Raw genomic sequence first — 19,237 nt, 5'->3', positions numbered from 1 at the left:
GTTGTTTAGTGTAAAGGGGTGGTTGCAGGTTTTCTGGTGACGGAAGTAGTAGTGGTTGTCTGTGTTATGTGAGGGAGAAGAAGAAAAGGGGTGAGGGTGGTGAATGGCGGTGGCAGTGGTGGTTGAGGGTGGTGGCGGTGGCTGGAGGTGGCAGTGGTGGTTGTGGTGGTGAATGGCGGTGGCAGTGGTGGCAGGGGGTAATATCACATAGTGCACAAAACACAGGGGGTAATATGAAAGGGCATTATAGTCATTTCAAGTTATAGTCAACAAATTAGTCAACAAATTTGAGGCCGGGGGATAAGGTTGCAACATAACAGCAAACAGTGGGGGGTAAAATTGCAATTATTTCCTTAGAGGGGGTAAGGGTGCCAATCACCCCTAACCACAGGGTGTAAAATTGCAGTTTACTCTATAAAATATGAAGACTAAAAAAACCCATTAAAATGTGTTGTATTTCTATGTTGTATAAAAAATTTTTGTGCTGGATTTTTGTACTATATTTTTGTGTTGAATTTTTGTCTTAAATTTTTTGTTCTCATTTTTTGTGCTGGATTTTTTTTTGTACTACATATTTTTTTTGTACTACATATTTTTGTTGAATTTTTTCGTGCTATATTTTTTTGTACTAGATTTTTTTGTGCTATATTTTTTTACTAGATTTTTTTGTGCTATATTTTTTGTTCTATATTTTTGTACTATATTTTTTTGTACTAGATTTTTTGTGCTACATTTTTTTGTACTAGATTTTTTGTGCTATATTTTTTTGTACTAGATTTTTTTTGTTGTATTTTTAAAAAACAAAATGGGTGTCACATGTTATTTTCACTCATATTTTTAAGGACCAAAATGCCATTCATTCCTATTTATTAGGAGTGACACATATCATCATCACAATCCTTCTTAGGCTACTTAGGCAAAATCCAATTTTTAGTGGGTCCTTCCCCTATATATATATATATATATATAGTGAGGTTAAAATGAGAAGAATTTTTTTTGTAAGAATAAAAAAAAGAAATTTCAACCAATAAGAATATTTTATTTTACTTAATTTAATTTTTGTATTTAATGTTAGTGTAAGGGTATATTGGTAAACTTAGATAGATCATTAATTGTTAGTCTTCCTTTTTATTAGTGAACTACATTAAATTTGTAACTTATTTTCAAAAAAAATATATTTTTTCAAACCAAAAAAAAAGTGTAGGATAAATTACGAGGTGTGTAGGATAAGTTTCAATGTTTCTAGGATAAATTTCAAAACGTGTATGATAAATTTTGATATATATAAACAAAAATTTTATTGTGGATGATGCTGGTCTTTATGCCTAATTAATTAGTCAAAGATAAATAGATAAATGAGATGGGAAAAAACTATTTAATGTGTTACAATTGTACCATTTGTTCTTTTACTTATCAATTTAATTTTTCTTCTCAAATGAACCTTCCCATATATATAAGACCGTGGGGTATGGTGGGCCGGGGGTTTGGGGCATGGGTTGACACGTGTAACTTTGAAAACTCAATTCACAAACCCATTTTGTATGGGGTACGGTGGGCATGGCTTGGCTGGCGTGGCCAAGCCACATCAGTTTTTTTATTATAAATATATATATTTATAACCATTAAAAACTACATAAACATACAAAATAATTATCAAAATAAAAAACTATCATTCTTCGTCGGTTTCGAAACCAGGAATCGTTGAAACATGATCCACCAAATCAGATCGAAGGTTGTGATGTATATCCCTTGACTTGATCAAAAAATCATTTGCCACTTTATCTTCGTCTGTTACGTTACCTGTTACCTGGTTGGGGTCATCGTCCTCATAGTAGGTAACGACCGCTCTACCTTCATCCTCCAAAATCATGTTGTGAAGAATGATACATGCGTACATCACGTTTCCAATCTGTTCCTTGTCCCATAGTCGACAAGGCATTGCCAATATTCGCCACCTTTTCTTCAAAACACCGAATGCTCGCTCGACGTCTTTACGTGCAGCCATTGGGACCCTGTTAAACTTTAATCTCTTTGGATCTATGGTACCGTGTTTTGTGAATGATTTTACGAAAACCCCCCCCCCACTCTGGGTAAATCCCATCAACTAGGTAGTACCCGTACACGTACTCAACCCCGTTTACAAAGAAAGTTCCTTTGGGTCCTATACCATTTACCCGATTGTTGAAAAGGGGCGAGTGGTTTATGATGGTAATATCATTATGTGAACCTGGCATACCGAAGAATGCATGCCATATCCAAAGATCTTGGGACGCAACCGCTTCAAGCATGATGGATGGCATCCCGTGAAATCCACTCGTGTGAGCGCCTTGCCATGTGGTAGGACAAAGTTCCCAAGCCCATTTCATACAATCTAAACCACCTAGCATCCCGGGTAGCCCATGATAATATGTGTGATGTTCCAATATTTGTTGCATGTCACTAAACGAGGGCTTTCTCAAATATCTTTTCCTATAAAGTTCTAGAATACACGAACAAAAGTTGTGAAGACTTTCTCTAGCTACATGTGCAGACATTTTTAAATAGTCATCCATAATGTCTGAACTATTGCCGTACGCTAACTGCCTAAGTGCGGCCGTGACCTTTGCCACGTACTAAATCCTAATTGCCCGGTTACATCCGGTTTTTGTTGGAAATACACATACTTCTTCTCAAGATCTCTAGATATCCTTAAACATAAGTTTCTACTCATACGAAAACGACACCTAAATATTTTTTTCATCATACTTAGGTTCCGCTGAGAAGTAATCGCTTACCAACAAATTGTTAGCGGTGCGCCGTTCACAAGCGATGTACCTTCTCCTCTGTTTAGGTTGCGGAGTCTCGTCCTCATCGTCTTCGTCTTCGTCTTCCACGATAGCTTTCACCACCGCCGCGATCGTTTATAGAAATATTTCCGCACCATCGTCAGTGATGACGATACACTTGAACTTGAAAAACTCATGGCAAGATTGTGTTTTATGTGTTTGATATTGTGTGAAAAAAATGTTAAATATGGTAGGTATTTATAAAGGATTTTTTTTAAAAAGGCCCCCAACGGCTAGTTTGAATTGGCCAATGACAGCCCGCCATGTCACCTTGCTTCCCCGCCCCACGCCCGGCTTCAAACCCAAGCCCCAAGGGCCACGCCACAATCCAAGCCCACCCGGGGTTGTGGCTTGGGCGTTTTCTCCCAACCCACGCCCCAACCCCCATAGTCTAAGTTGGATATTTAATATATATTAACGGTATTTTTTTTCCTTAATTAAATAATGAAAAATATTAAATGCTCATATTTCGTTTTCCAAAAACATTAATTATATAATTATTCTCATTATATAACTAGTTTAATACCCGTCCGGTGGACGGGTTACGCTAACAGCGTAACAAACAAAGATAATCTATACCGAGGGTGTTTGGGATTGCTTTTCCTTTTCTTCTTTTTGATCTCCTTTCTCCTTTTTGAAAAAGTCACAATCATCTAACTTTTCTTTTTCTTCTTTTCAAACCACAAAAAGTCCTTTTCAACACATTATCCAAACACTACAAAAATGACTTATTAAGTTTTAGGAAGTCAAAAAGTTAAAAGGAGCTCAAAATAAGAAATCTCAAACACCCACATTAAGTGGACACAAATCTAAAACAACATTACAAACAAAAGCATGATTCTTTAATTTATAAAAGCAAAACGAATGTGAACAATGTATAACCACAAAAGCACAAAACAATATAAAATAAAACCGATAGAGTGGTAAAACATGAAATGGTGTCATGTTAATGCAAAAGCAAACAATAGGAAGCATTGGGGGAACTTTAATAACATTCAAACATGGTTTGCTACCTCAATTTTTCGGCTTTTGGATCGTCCTCTTTAACCTCAAAGGTGGCCTCTTTTCGACATGTTAGACTTGATGCATGGTGCCCATTTGTCAAACTTGGTATATTTCTTTAACCCTAAAAAGAAACAATGCTAAGTTTTAGAAAAAAGAATATGTTATAGCACTATATATGAAAATACTTTAACCCTAAAAAGAAACAATGCTAAGTTTTAGAAAAAAGAATGTATGAAAATAAATATCATCTTACGCGTTCATATGAAAGAATGATGTCATTAGAAAGAACACGGTTTGTTTTTGGGGTTGTATGTTGTCCATATGCTTGAGACCATAACAACTATATTCCGGTTGTTAGTACGATTGCAATGTAAGTCTCTAATGACAAGTTTTTTATTCGCAGACATATATAATATGCCTAAAAATAAAAAAAGCAAGGTTGGAGACAATTTTAATAACTCAAATTACATTGAGTCTTTAAATGGAAGAGAACGTTAACGCCATAATATTAACACTACATCAATCATTTTCTTTTTGAACATCAAAGCCAATCTTTCATTAAAAGACACATCAGCAAGGAGCTTGATAATTACATGGTACAAAGTAAAACCAACACATTACATTATCAACAACATCCAGACTCTGCTCCCCCATACCCCCCACCCCCAGTCCATTCCATTACGCTTGCACCTGGCTCACATTCAGAGGAAAGATAATTCTCACACTTCCCACCATACTTGACACATGTACCGGCTTCTAGTGGATGGGTTACGTTAATGTAATATATATTAACAACATGAATAAACCTATGAACACAAAGAAATAAAATAGAGTCGGATTACACAAATCTATATGAATGTGAGAAATGAAGCTAATCTATATTAAGCTTGCACAAAATTAATCAACGTGACAAACAAAAGCTCTATTCTTTAATTTATAAAAGGAAAACGAACGTCGACAGTTTACAACCACAAAACGATAGAAAGTAAAACTGATAGAGTACGGAAACATGAATAGTGTCATTTTGATGCAAAAAGTAAACAATAGGCAAAACGCATGCATGGTAAAGTACAACAACATGTGCGGAATGTCTAATAACGTACGACCAGTATAGCAAAAAGCCAACCCATATGATAATTGATACAAACCAAACCAAACACAGTATGCGGCAACACGCATTCACATAGAAGCTGGTACATGTTGCTAAACCTTCAACCAAGTGTATCGCTATATTTCTCAGCAAAACATATAGACTACAAAGTATTGATCTGAATAGAAGAGAAGGTGTGGAACTACTATGAACCGCCACTTTTAGAGTTTTGGTAACTACTTCTGAATAGGGAGATCATGGGCAGGATAATGTGGAGCATAACCACCAACTGAGAACTGCCCTCAACCGCCATAGGAGCGGGTTTTTTTGTAAGTTTGAAGGGCTAAGATTTAATCTCAGCATGATCCGACGGTGGAGATGGATTCAGAAGGTGGTTATAACATATGCCTAAAACGAACAAAGCAAGATTGGAGACAATTTCAGTAACTCATATTGCATTGAAAACAAACTTGAAAGCAGGTTAAACGAAATGCCCGTCTTTGGGAAATGAGGATTGATGTTTTTTTTAAAGGAAAAAGATTATATGCATCACCAAAATATTACAATAGTTCTCCTAGCAAGCAGCTAGGAGGAAGGAACTACACCATTGTACATCCTCATTAAAACCATTGGAAATGGAAATTATACATTTTGAAAGTTAAAATAACACTGGAAACCCGGTCTAGATCATGTCGTTCAGCTCGATTCTTGACCCACATAAAAGAAGTGGCCTGCATTTCTCCCATTATTCTGTCAATGCACAACCTTTTCCCAAAAAATAATTCATTGCGGCTCTTCGGAATGATCCAGCAAGTCACCAACACAACCACTTGAACTACCCGTTGCGTAAAACTGCCCACATCAGCGTTTTTATGAATATTAAAAAGGTCCCTTGTTGAGAAAGCAAAAATGGGGGAACTTTACACCACTTGCTAACTTTATTCCAAATTACTACAGCAAAGTAACGCGAAGTGAAAAGATGATCCGAGTTCTCATTCTATCGACTTCGTTCACAGAATCTTGGTTGCCATCTATGCTCTTGAACACCTAAAATGATACATAATCAGGTGCTTAATGTTAGAGTGTAATTAGTAGAGATATGACCTCATTAATCATTTTTCTCAATGCAACTCCTTACCTGTTTCTAGCTTTGATTATTTTTAATCTGAAAATTCATAAAACCTTATTCTAAATACATTGCGCTAAACAATCAATAGGGTAAAAGGTGTCATAGTGTAGCTGTTTTGCAAAGATTAGTCCATCGTAACAGACATCATGGCATATACATACGTACATTAATTCAAAGGTGCTAGCATATTAAGGAACAAATGCATGATGTGATTAAACTCTATATATAGTATAACACACGAAAGTTTGTAGCTTTGTTTTTTGCTGGTGGTGCAACTTCATCACACTCAAAGTAGGTCTTGCCATCAGTTTTAAATACAACATTCACTACACTCACAAAATGATAAGAAATTCCCAAATCAGATTCTAATACATAAAATAGATTAATTCACTACCCTACTAATTAAATCTACTTTAGTTTTGGATAAAATTAGTTATTACCGACAACTACAAGTTAAGATTTACTCCTTGCCAAAATAATAAATATAAAACAGTATGTTTGTAATAAAACAAATTATACCTTTCTGCCCCGATCAACTGGTGGATTATGGTTTGCCGAATAGATAATCGGTAACAGAACTTGATGTCGAACATTTAGAATTATCCCTATCAACGTGATTGCAAACATCTTGTGAATCCTCTATAGAAACGTCAAGATTTCACTACCAAAACCAAAATTAGTTGAGAAAAACACTGGACTATTAAGTTTATTCAAGATCTTCAGATATATATTAAAATTGGAGCACTGGGAAACAAACCTCGAAGTCTGGTGGTTTGGTTAGGTTCTCTCTCTGCGTTGAATTGATGCCTTGGGCTTGGGATTATGGGCGAGGCGCATATGTTTCTTCTATTTTATGGCGATGGTGGCAAGTCAATTATAATCTAGCGAGTTTCATCTATAAACACAATCATACTCACAAACTATATATGATATTACTTACAAATTACAATCAAGCTCTTATGAGAATGAAATCAAACTGATTAGCCATTAACCCAAAGAAAGATCCTGCAAAATCAATCAAACAACTGTTAAAGTTGTGAATAACTAAATTTGATTTCGTATCCTTTGAAACATAATCAATTAAGTACAATATGAAGAAACTGATAGATCTTAATATCAAAAAATTAACACGTGAAACGACAGAATTGCAATTACAGATCTGTAAACAAATGACAATCAAATAAAAAAGGGAAGACAATTTTACGTACCTGAATGTGATCTTGGAGAAGATAAAGGGATTTTTTGGTGTTAACTGAGGTGGAAGACGAGAGCGATGTTAACTGAAAAACAATATAAAACAATACACCAGATCAGGAACATTAGAATATGTAATACCCAAAACGGTTAAAGGTAATATTTTAGGCGGTTAAATCGTGGAGGTAGTGGGCAGCAAAAGGTGGAGGTAACCACCAGCTACAAAAACCGACCATAACTTCCGGGAACCGCCATTAGAGCGGTTATTTTTGTGAGTTTAAACGTCAGCATGATCCAACGGTGAATATCGATTTAGAAAGCGGTTAGACTTAATGGGAACCATATATATATATATATATATATATATATATATATATATATGTCAGGTTCATTAGGGAACACTAAAAAAGTGGGGAACAGTGGGGAACCGACTCAAACGAACTCCAATTGGACTCATTCCAGCGGCGTTGGAACTGGCTCGTCGAACCCTAACTAGGATCTTTTAACCCTAAACCCTAAATAATAACCCCTAAACCCTAAATGTATTAGGGTTTGACTTTTAGGGTTTAGCTTTAGGGTTTAGCCTTAGGGTTTAGCTTTAGCGTTTAGATTTAGGGTTTAGGGTTTAGCTTTAGGGTTTAGGGTTTAGGGTTTAGCTATAGGGTTTAGCTTTAGGGTTTAGCTTTAGGTTTAGCCTTTAGGGCTTAACTTTTAGGGTTTATAATTTAGATATTACGGTTTAGCTTAGGTTTGAGCCTTATTTTTTAGCTTTAGGGTTTAGTGTTTAGGAGTTAGGATTTAGGATTTAGGGTTAAGAGATCTTAGTTAGGGTTCGACGAGCCGGTTCCAACGCCGCTGGAATTAGTCCAATCGGAGTTCTTTTGAGTCGGTTCCCCGCTGTTCCCCACTTTTTTAGTGTTCCCCAATGAACCTTCCCCTATATATATATAGGACAAAGATCCGTTAGGAACCACCCTTTATTGCGAGAACCGCGAGAACCAGTGTGAACACAAACAGTAATATCTAAAAAAATCTAAAAAACACCCAAATTTTTTTTTTATTTTTTACTATTTTTTTATATAAAAATCGCTACTTTTCGTATAAAAAAAGTTTTTTTAAAATTTTTTTTTTGGCTACTAAAAGTAGCGATTTGAACATAAAAAATAGTAAAAAATTAAAAAACAATTTTAGATTTTTTTTTGATTTTTTAACATTTTTTAGGTTTTTTTGGGGTTTAGTTTTTAGCATTTTAGCTTGGGGGGGGGGGTTAGGTTTTTTTTTGAGGGTTTTAGTTTTTAGCATTTAACTGGGGGGGGGGGGGGTTAGGTTTTTTTTTTTTTTGGGGGGGGGGTGGGGGGTGGGGGGGTTTAGGTTTTTGGGGGGTGGGGGTTAGGTTTTTTTAGGTTTTTTTTAGCTATTTTAGTTTGTGTTCACATTGGTTCTCGCGGTTCTCGCAATAAGGTGGTTCTCGCATGAACCTTACCCTATATATATATATATATATATAATTGTCTTAAGAAATATCCTAGCGGTTTAAGTGACTCAAAAGTCTTTGCTTAACTAGTCAAAAGTATTTACTTAACTAACAGAAGTCATATACGTACAAGTATCAGATTGGGATTTAATCAATGTTTTAAAAACCGGTTTTTTATTCATATCGGGTTAGGCTCTGAAATGGTTCAACCGGTTGAACCGGGTTGTACCGGACGGTTCAACCGGGTCACTAGTTAACACTATAATTCCATAAAATACAAATTAATCCAAAAAATCAATCCAATCTCAATTAAGATTTATATAATTGATTATGGTTTTATCTAAAAACAATTGTTTTCTTGTAAAATGTTATACATTTTTAAGTGCATTTTTATTACTTATAAACAATATTATATTGGATGATGTGAGTAATAGTTTCAATAGCAATGAAATATTGTAATGGAAGGCACTAGGTTAATTACCAACAATGAAACTTTGGTATTACCTTAATATCGTATTTTTTATAATTAAAAAAAATCAAATTTTAAGATAATGCAAACCGGTTCATTGATTTGAACCGGATTTACCGGCGGTACATAAGGCATACCGTATTTGGGTTTTACCGGCCTTTATCGTACCGGACACGTGTCTGGTATCCGGTTTAACCGGTATAACCGGCCGGTTCATACCGGTATTTAAAACATTGGATTTAATCACATAAACATAAAAATTACTAAAAATACTATCGATCTTTTGTTACGCTGAATTGTTACAACATGATTGCTCTTATCATCTTCATTGTTCTATGCTCCAATCTTATCATCAACTGTTCCCCTGCATGCAGTTTCAACTATCAAAGTTGGTGATCAACTCAAATTCACTTCTCACCTTGTTTCCCGTCGTAGGAAATTCACGTTGGCGTTCTTTACCATACCTGACACAAACCACACTTATTTAGAGATTACGTACACCAATTCTGTGAACGTATGGGTGGCCAACCCATCCACTCCCATCATATCAAATTCTAGCGTCCTCATGATGGATAGTGCTGTTGAGTGTGAAGCCACTCTTGTGGTTTGTCAAAAAATAGCGGTAGAAAACATGTGGGAAACCTGCAACCATGTTTGCAGCCTGTCAAAAGAAGTGGGTGAAGACAACAGTGTGTTGATCCATTTCTTCTGCTGCATTAATTTCTTTGTTTGTGTAAAAAATAATACATCACTTGTACATTTTTTCTCTATTTGCAATTCTATTTAATTTTGTTTTCTTTTGTTTCATGTATCTTGGGCTTGCATATTTGGAGCTGGGCTTGCTTATCTACTGGACCAGGGCTGCATATTTGGAGCTGGGCTTTTATTGGACTATAGCTTGAAGTTTAGAAGTTTCCGGAGATCCCTCATGTTCGTTGCATCTGGATAAGTACAAAAGGCTTCTCGAGGATTGTGTAGACTTCACTTTACATCACTTTTGGCATCTCAGTTTTCATCTGTATCTCAGTTTTCATCTGTATATTCTCTCTCTCTCTTAGGCGATTTAGGGTTTGTAGAGAATAACACCGATTCTCTTTTTTCTTAAGTCCTGTGTATTGTCTATACAGATTATCATATTGATAATCTGTTTGTGAGGAGTATTGTGAGAGTTTGTTCGTTGTAAATCATTGTATTTCAGATTTGTTCATGTATCTCTGTTCTTGATACCTGTTATTTTTGACATGGTATCAGAGCTTTAATAGCTCTTGGGATTTTGATCTTTGTTCCGCTGCGAGTTGATCTGTTTTTCATCGGATCCGTTCAAGATTCTTGGAGATCCATTCAAGATTGATGTTGTATATCTGTTGCCGTTCTCAGATCTGTAAGGTTTGAGTTGTTTTCTTGAAGATCTCTTTTGTTAGGGTTTGGGTTGTATCAGATCTGTCTAGATCTGAGGAGTTTCACGAAGATCTAAGGAGGTTGGTAGTTCGTATTGTCTACCGGTTCGTGTGTCCTTGTGCAATCTGTTAACGCCGGTTCTGAAGTGCGTGTATAGTGAAGGATTGGAACCCTCATCTAGGGTTTGTGATTCTGTTGCAGTAACTCGTGTTGGTCTTTGTAACCCTAGAAGGTTATAAAGCAAACTGACCGAGTCTTTGTAGCTGTTGGTCTTCTAATCAGTTCTTGTAGCCCTAAGTGAAGGCTGCAAGTCTGATTTGCTGGATTTATACGCACCCCCTGTGAGTTCGTTCCTTGATTTAGTTCCTCGTTTATTTCTGTTCTTGCATTAGGCATTTTGTTTGCCGGACTAGTCGGGCCGGTGTTGATTGGGACACAGGAAGGGTACATCCTGTTGCATTTTATTCGCTATCTGTTTGTGGCTTGATTCTTGCTTTGTTATTTGTTCCTGTTTTTGTTATTTGCTATCTGTTTGTGGCTTGATTCTTGCTTTGTTATTTGTTTCCTGTTTTTTGTTGCTATCTGTTTTTACTTGTGATTCTTTAGGGTTGCTGCTGATTTTTTTGTGTTTGTCTAGTCGGCTCCCTTGATAAGGCTTGCAGAGGCACCTTGAGTGATGACCCTCTGATCTGGTCCCTGTCAAGGTTTCGCCCTTTTTTTTAGGATTTGTGATTGTTGTGATTCTTTTGTGTTATTGTTGCAACTCTCTGGTTAGTTGATTGTGTGTTACAATGGTTGATGGTCCTGTTGTCACAAGTGGTGGTTCTGGTCCTAATGATCCACCACCTGAGACTCTTGTGAGTAAGCTTGATGCAAGTGACCCATTATACTTGCATCCGTCTGATTCTAGTAACTTGACTATTGTTTCTATTAAACTTAAAGGGTCTGAGAATTACACAATTTGGTCTAATGCTATGCAACTTGCTTTACAAGTAAAAAATAAATGGGGATTTATTGACAAAAGTTGTGTTAAAACTGAATCAAATGAGATTCTTGCTAGGCAATGGGATAGGTGTAACTCTATAGTTTTAACTTGGATCTTGAATTCAATTAGTGAAGAGTTATATATGGGTAATGTCTTTTCTAAATTGGCTAGTGATGTTTGGTTAGATTTGAAGGAAACTTATAACAAGGTTGATGGGTCTGTCGTCTTTGATTTGTATCAGAAAATTAACTCTTTTAGTCAAAATGGATCTAGTGTATCTGATTACTATCATAAGTTGAATGTTATGTGGGGTCAGTTAGATCAGATTTTGCAATTGCCTTCCTGTTCGTGTAATGCTGCTAAGGAGTTCAATGATTTTAATCATATGATAAAATTAATGCAGTTTTTAATGGGGTTGGATAATGTGTATCAAGGAGTTAGAACTAATCTTTTGATGAAAGATTCGTTACCAACTGTTAAAGAGGCTTTTGCTATAGTTTCTAGAGAGGAATCTCATAGAAACTATAGTTGTGGTAATAAGAAAAATCCTAACATGTCTTTTGTTTCTAAAGTTAGTCCACCTGTTGAGTTTAAGAAAACTAATAGAGTTTTAAATCAAAATCTAAAATGTACTCACTGTAATAAGGTTGGACATACAATAGAGAAGTGTTTTGAGATAATTGGGTATCCTTCTTGGTTGAAACCACCAAGAGGGAATCAGGGAAAGAAGAATAGCTCTGCTAATAATTCTAAAATTGAAGAGTCAAGTGTTCCTATCACTTCTTTGACTTCTGATCAGTTGACTAAATTGCTGAGTTTGATTAATGACAGAATACCTGAATCATCACAGAGCTGTAATGTTTCAGGTGGGTTTTTTTGCTCAACTGTGTTTAGCAGTCCTGTTTTTTCTTTTGGCTGTGATATGAGTAAAAATTTGGGTTGGATAATAGATTCAGGGGCTAATAATCACATGGTAAATTCGGCAACAAATTTAACTAATTGCATTGATGTTTCTAATCTTAAAATTCAAGTAAAGCATCCTAATGGTACAAATGCTTATGTAACTAAAATTGGGACTTTTAAATTGGCCGATGGTGTGATTTTACATGATGTTTTGTTCGTCCCTGAATATAGTGTTAACTAATTTCTGTACATAAGTTAGCCAGGGATAATAAGTTGTTTGTTGGATTTGATGAACATAAGTGTTATGTACAGGACTTGTTAACAGGGAAAATCCTGGTGATTGGTAACCAACTTCAAGGTTTATATATGTGTGGTAATGCTGTTGTGTCTAATCTGTCTATCTTTAATGCTTCTGTGTATAAACTTTGGCACTCTAGATTAGGACACCCTGCTGATCAAGCTATTAAAATGTTTAAAGATACTTTAAACATTTCAACTGAGGTTGATCATGGCCCTTGTGATGTATGTCATAGGGCTAAGCAGCATAGGGAACCCTTTCCTTTGGGTGAACACAAGAGTTATCAGTTGGGAGAACTGGTTCACTTAGATGTATGGGGTCCTTATAGGGTTGCTAGTAGAGAAGGTCACAAGTATTTCTTGACTATTGTTGATGACTATTCCCGAGCTGTCTGGGTTTGTCTTATGAAAGATAAAACTGAAGTTTTTGTTAATATAAGACATTTTGTTAACATTCTCAAAACTCAATTTAAACAAACAGTGAAATGTTTTAGAAGCGATAACGGTTCGGAATTTGTAAACAATCAAATGAGTCAGTTTTGTAGTCAGTTGGGAATAGTTCATCAAACTTCGTGTGCCTATACCCCTCAACAAAATGGAATTGTTGAAAGAAAGCATAGGCATTTGTTGAATGTTACTAGAGCTTTACTATTCCAAAGTAATTTGCCTGTTAGGTTTTGGCATGAATGTGTTTTAACTGCTGCCTATCTTATTAATAGGACTCCATCCTCCGTACTTGCTGGAAAGACACCGTATGAATTAGTTTATAAGTTTAAACCCTTCTTGAATCATCTTAAAGTGTTTGGGTGCTTGTGTTTTCATACTGTTTTAAATGAATCTGATAAATTGAATAGTAGAGCAGAAAAATGTGTCTTTATAGGATATTCACTTGAAAAAAAGGGGTATAAACTTTTTAGTCTTGATTCAAAGTCTATTATTTTTTCAAGGGATGTGAAGTTTTATGAAACAATCTTTCCTTTTAAGGAACAATCTGTTTTTAACAATTATGATTCAAATCCTATTAAAGACATTAATGCTCTCAATTTTTTTGACGCTTATGAAAATTCAGAGCCCAAACTTTTTCAAACTGTGGAGGATCCCTATGATGAAAGAAGGGGTCAAGGTGAGACTGATGTGAGAACACCAGGAGTTCAGCAATCAGCGAGTCTTGATACCTCTAATGTTGAGACTAGTACTCAGCAGTCTGATGAGGTTCGAGAGTCTTCTGATAGGGCAGAACCGGTGAGTATCACAGATGAAGTCCGAGTTCCTTCTGAGGGTGACACAATGGGTTCTGAGACACTTCTTGTTCCTAGGAGGTCCACTAGGACTTCTAGTTTACCAAAGAATTTAAATGATTTTGTTTTGGAAGGGAAGGTTAAGTATGGGATTGAACGAGTTGTTAATTTTTCTAAACTTACATGTGATAATAAATGTTTTGCCTCTGTCCTTTCTAAAGCTGTTGAACCCAAGAACTTTAACGAGGCTGTTAGAGATCCCAATTGGGTTTCTGCAATGAATGATGAAATTCAAGCTTTGCATAGAAATCACACTTGGGATATTGTTGACAGACCTAAAAATAGGAGTATTGTAGGCTGTAAATGGATTTATAAAATTAAGTATAAATCTAATGGAGAAATAGAAAGATTTAAGGCAAGGCTTGTTGCTAAAGGGTTTAGCCAAAAGGAGGGAATTGATTATGAAGAAACTTTCTCTCCTGTGGTTAAACTGGTAACTGTTAGATGTATTATCGCATTGGCTGTTCAAAACAATTGGAACTTGTATCAATTAGACGTTAATAATGCATTTTTTATGGTGATCTAAATGAAGAAGTTTATATGTCATTACCCGAAGGTTATCAGTCTAATGATTTGTCCAAAGTGTGTAAACTTAATAAGTCCTTGTATGGACTTAAGCAAGCTCCTAGAATGTGGAATGAAAAATTGGTTAGTGTTTTACTTAGCATTGACTTTATACAAAGCAAGTGTGATAATTCTTTGTTTATTAAAAGTAAAAATGGTATCTTTGTTGTTTTACTTGTATATGTAGATGATATTGTTGTTACAGGTAATTCATTGACTGAGATAGAAAATATTAAGCAAAGTTTAAAAACGAAATTTTTGATCAAAGATCTTGGTGTGTTGCAATATTTTTTAGGCATAGAAGTGTTGTCTTGTGATGATGGTATATGTATATCACAAAGGAAATATTGTACTGATCTTTTGTCGGAATACGGTATGTTAGGTTGTAAGCCTGTTAATATACCAATTGATCAAAGTCATGTGGTTAATAATTTGCTTAACATTAATTCTGGTCCTTTAAAAAATATTACTGGTTATCAACAGTTGGTAGGTAAATTAATCTATTTGTCCCATACTCGACCTGATATCTCATATGCAGTACATGTTCTTAGTCAGTTTATGCACAGTCCTACTGAAGGACATTTGAAACTTGCTTTTCACTTATTGAGATATCTTAAATCTGCCCCAGGAAAAGGTATTTTGTTTAGTAAGAGTAGTTCGTTTAATCTGTACGGTTTCGCTGATTCTGACTGGGCCAAGTGTCTAGTTACTCGAAAGTCAGTTACAGGTTTTTGTATTTTCTTGGGTAATTGTTTAGTATCTTGGAAAAGTAAGAAACAAAGTACAGTGTCAAGGTCTTCAGCTGAGGCTGAATACAGGTCGATGTGTGCTGCTGCATGTGAGTTAATTTGGTTGAAAAATTTGTTGGGAGAGTTACAAATTAATATTGATATACCTATCAACTTGTATTGTGATAATAATGCTGCTATGTCTATAGCAGCAAATCCAGTTTTTCACGATAGGACCAAACATTTTGAACTGGATTTATTTTTCTTAAGAGATTTAATTTCAAAAGGTGTTTTGAAATGCGTTGGTATTGAGTCCGCAAATCAAGTTGCAGACATATTTACTAAAGGAGTGTTAGTCAAGATACATCAAGTTCTTTGTAAGAAATTGAAACTTTTTGATCTGTTTATCTAATAGAATTGTGGGGGGGTGTAAAAAATAATACATCACTTGTACATTTTTTCTCTATTTGCAATTCTATTTAATTTTGTTTTCTTTTGTTTCATGTATCTTGGGCTTGCATATTTGGAGCTGGGCTTGCTTATCTACTGGACCAGGGCTGCATATTTGGAGCTGGGCTTTTATTGGACTATAGCCTGAAGTTTAGAAGTTTCCGGAGATCCCTCATGTTCGTTGCATCTGGATAAGTACAAAAGGCTTCTCGAGGATTGTGTAGACTTCACTTTACATCACTTGTACATTTTTTCTCTATTTGCAATTCTATTTAATTTTGTTTTCTTTTGTTTCATGTATCTTGGGCTTGCATATTTGGAGCTGGGCTTGCTTATCTACTGGACCAGGGCTGCATATTTGGAGCTGGGCTTTTATTGGACTATAGCCTGAAGTTTAGAAGTTTCCGGAGATCCCTCATGTTCGTTGCATCTGGATAAGTACAAAAGGCTTCTCGAGGATTGTGTAGACTTCACTTTACATCACTTTTGGCATCTCAGTTTTCATCTGTATCTCAGTTTTCATCTGTATATTCTCTCTCTCTCTTAGGCGATTTAGGGTTTGTAGAGAATAACACCGATTCTCTTTTTTCTTAAGTCCTGTGTATTGTCTATACAGATTATCATATTGATAATCTGTTTGTGAGGAGTATTGTGAGAGTTTGTTCGTTGTAAATCATTGTATTTCAGATTTGTTCATGTATCTCTGTTCTTGATACCTGTTATTTTTGACAGTTTGACAAATTCTTATCTAATCTCTTTATAAGAGATCCATCTGTATTGTAATCGTTGTATCACGAAAGAAATAAAAACCTCCTAGTTACCGAGAGTGGACGTAGGTCAGAGCCGGACCGAACCACTATAAATCTTTGTGTTCTTGATTGTGAGCTGAGCGTGCGTGTGACTCGTGTTCGTGTGTGTGCTCCGATCCTAACAACTGGTATCAGAGCCGTTGGCTCTCGATCGACACACGAACAGAAAGGGTGAAAGAGGAAGTACTGACCTGTGAGACTAGGGTTCCGATTAGAGTTGCAAATCAGAACCAGTGACAGTCTCCGTCACTATCGCTGCTGGAGTTCATCCCGCCACCGCCATCTCCGACTGTTCAAACCGCTGCCGCCGCCGTTGCCCCCTGTTCGTCACCGCCAACCTAGCAATCGGTCCACAACCATTGCTCGCGTTCTAGTCGCCATCGCCAGAAGACAAGACCAGATCGATTTGATCTTTTTTGTGGAGAAAGTGCAGAATTCTTTTTTTGGGGAAAGAGAACACTTTCTTTGAAGACAAAAAGTTGATTTCTTTTTTTGGGGGAGAACGTAGGCTTGTTGACTTTAAGAGAAAGAAAAAGAATTTCTTTTCTTTAAGTCCATAAGTTATTAAGTTTGATAAAACCAGCCCCTCACATTTTTTTTGAATCAAGTTTTTTTTTGTCAAACGCCGTTTAACACGCGAAATAGAAAAGTGTGTTTCTATTTCATTACTTCCGCTCGTATAATTGCCATTTGCAGTACGAACCTGTTGGTTAGTAGTAAATTGGTAATTTGTCCGTTAAAATGGCAGAGGATGGTAAAATTAAGATTGATAAGTTTGATGGTAGTGATTATGGGTTTTGGAAAATGCAAATTGAAGACTTGTTGTATCAGAAAAGTTTGCATTTGCCTATGTTCGGCGAACAACCAGATGACATGTACGATGAAGAATGGAAGTTGTTGGATAGACAAGCTTTGGGTGTGGTTAGGCTTTCTTTGGCAAAGAGCGTTGCGTATAACGTTGTCAATGAAACAACTACATACGGTGTATTAAAAGCTTTGTCCAACATGTACGAGAAACCATCTGCTTCAAACAAGGTGTTTCTCATCCGTCAATTGGTTAACACCAAGATGAAGGAAGGCATGCCGGTTGCCGCTCACATAAACGAGTTCAATTCGATTATCTCTCGTTTAGCCTCCGTTGAAATAAAGTTTGAAGATGAAGTACAAGCTTTGCTCCTTTTATCATCTTTGCCCGACAGTTGGTCAGGCACAGTCACAGCCGTTAGTAGCGCATCTGGTACTACTAAGCTAACGTTTGATAGCATTCGTGACTTGATTTTGAATGAAGACATTAGAAGGAGAAGTAATGGAGAATCTTCCAGTTCTAGTTCTCTGTTGCACACAGAAAATAGAGGAAGAAGGAATGACAGAGGGCATAATCGAGGAAGGTCAAAGTCTAGAAGAAGGGGACAGTCAAAGAACAGAAAAGACATTGAATGTTGGAACTGCAAAGAAAAAGGTCACTTTAGAAGCCAATGTACAAAACCAGCTGCAAAGAAAGAAGTAAACAGTGTATCCTCGGAAGAATTAGGTGATGCTCTCATCTGTTCTGTTGAAGATTCAGTTGAATCTTGGATTATGGATTCGGGTGCTTCTTTCCATGCTATCTCATGCCCAGATATGGTCAAGAATCTATGAACAGGTAACTTTGGTAAAGTTCGTTTAGCAGATGATCAAATGCTTGATATTACAGGTATTGGAGATGTAGACTTGAAGACCTCATTAGGAACTATATGGACATTGAAAAATGTCAGGGTTATTCCTAACTTGAGAAGAAAGTTGATTTCAGTTGGTAAATTGGATGATGAAGGGTTTAATGTTCACTTTGGGGGTGGACAATGGAAAGTGATCAAAGGCAATTTAGTGATTGCCAAAGGAAAGAAGAAAGGCACTCTATACATGGCAGAAGTTTCTGCTGAAGGTGTTCATGCAATGACCACCGGTCCGAGTCCATCAAATTTATGGCACAACCGACTCGGGCACATGAGCGAGAAGGGATTGAAGATGTTGGCTCAGAAAGGAAAGTTTCCAGACTTGAAGAAAGTGGAAACTGAATTTTGTGAACCTTGTGTTCTTGGAAAACAAAAGAGGGTTACTTTTGTGAAGACAGGAAGGACACCGAAAGCTCAGAAGTTGGAGCTTGTTCACTCGGATGTATATGGACCAACTTCAGTTATATCTCTAGGAGGCTCGAGATACTATGTTACCTTTATCGATGATTCAACACGCAAGGTATGGGTATATTTTCTTAAACATAAATCTGGTGTATTTGATGCTTTTAAGATATGGAAATCTGCTGTTGAAAATGAAACTAATTTGAAGGTAAAGTGCTTAAAGTCAGACAATGGTGGTGAATACATAAGCAAGCAGTTCACTGACTATTGTGCCAAGAAAGGGATAAAGATGATCAGGACAGTTCCTGGAACTCCTCAGCAGAATGGTGTAGCTGAGAGAATGAATAGAACTCTAAATGAGAGGGCTAGAAGCATGAGGTTGAATGCCGGAATGCCCAAGACATTCTGGGCCGATGCAGTTAACACTGCAGCCTACTTGATTAACCGTTCACCATCTGTTCCCTTGGGTTTCAAATTGCCAGAAGAAATGTGGCAAGGAAATGAG

The sequence above is a fragment of the Helianthus annuus genome, chromosome 13, assembly GCF_002127325.2.
Source record: "Helianthus annuus cultivar XRQ/B chromosome 13, HanXRQr2.0-SUNRISE, whole genome shotgun sequence".
NCBI lineage: Eukaryota > Viridiplantae > Streptophyta > Magnoliopsida > Asterales > Asteraceae > Helianthus > Helianthus annuus.
Note: the sequence above shows the minus strand (reverse complement) of the source record.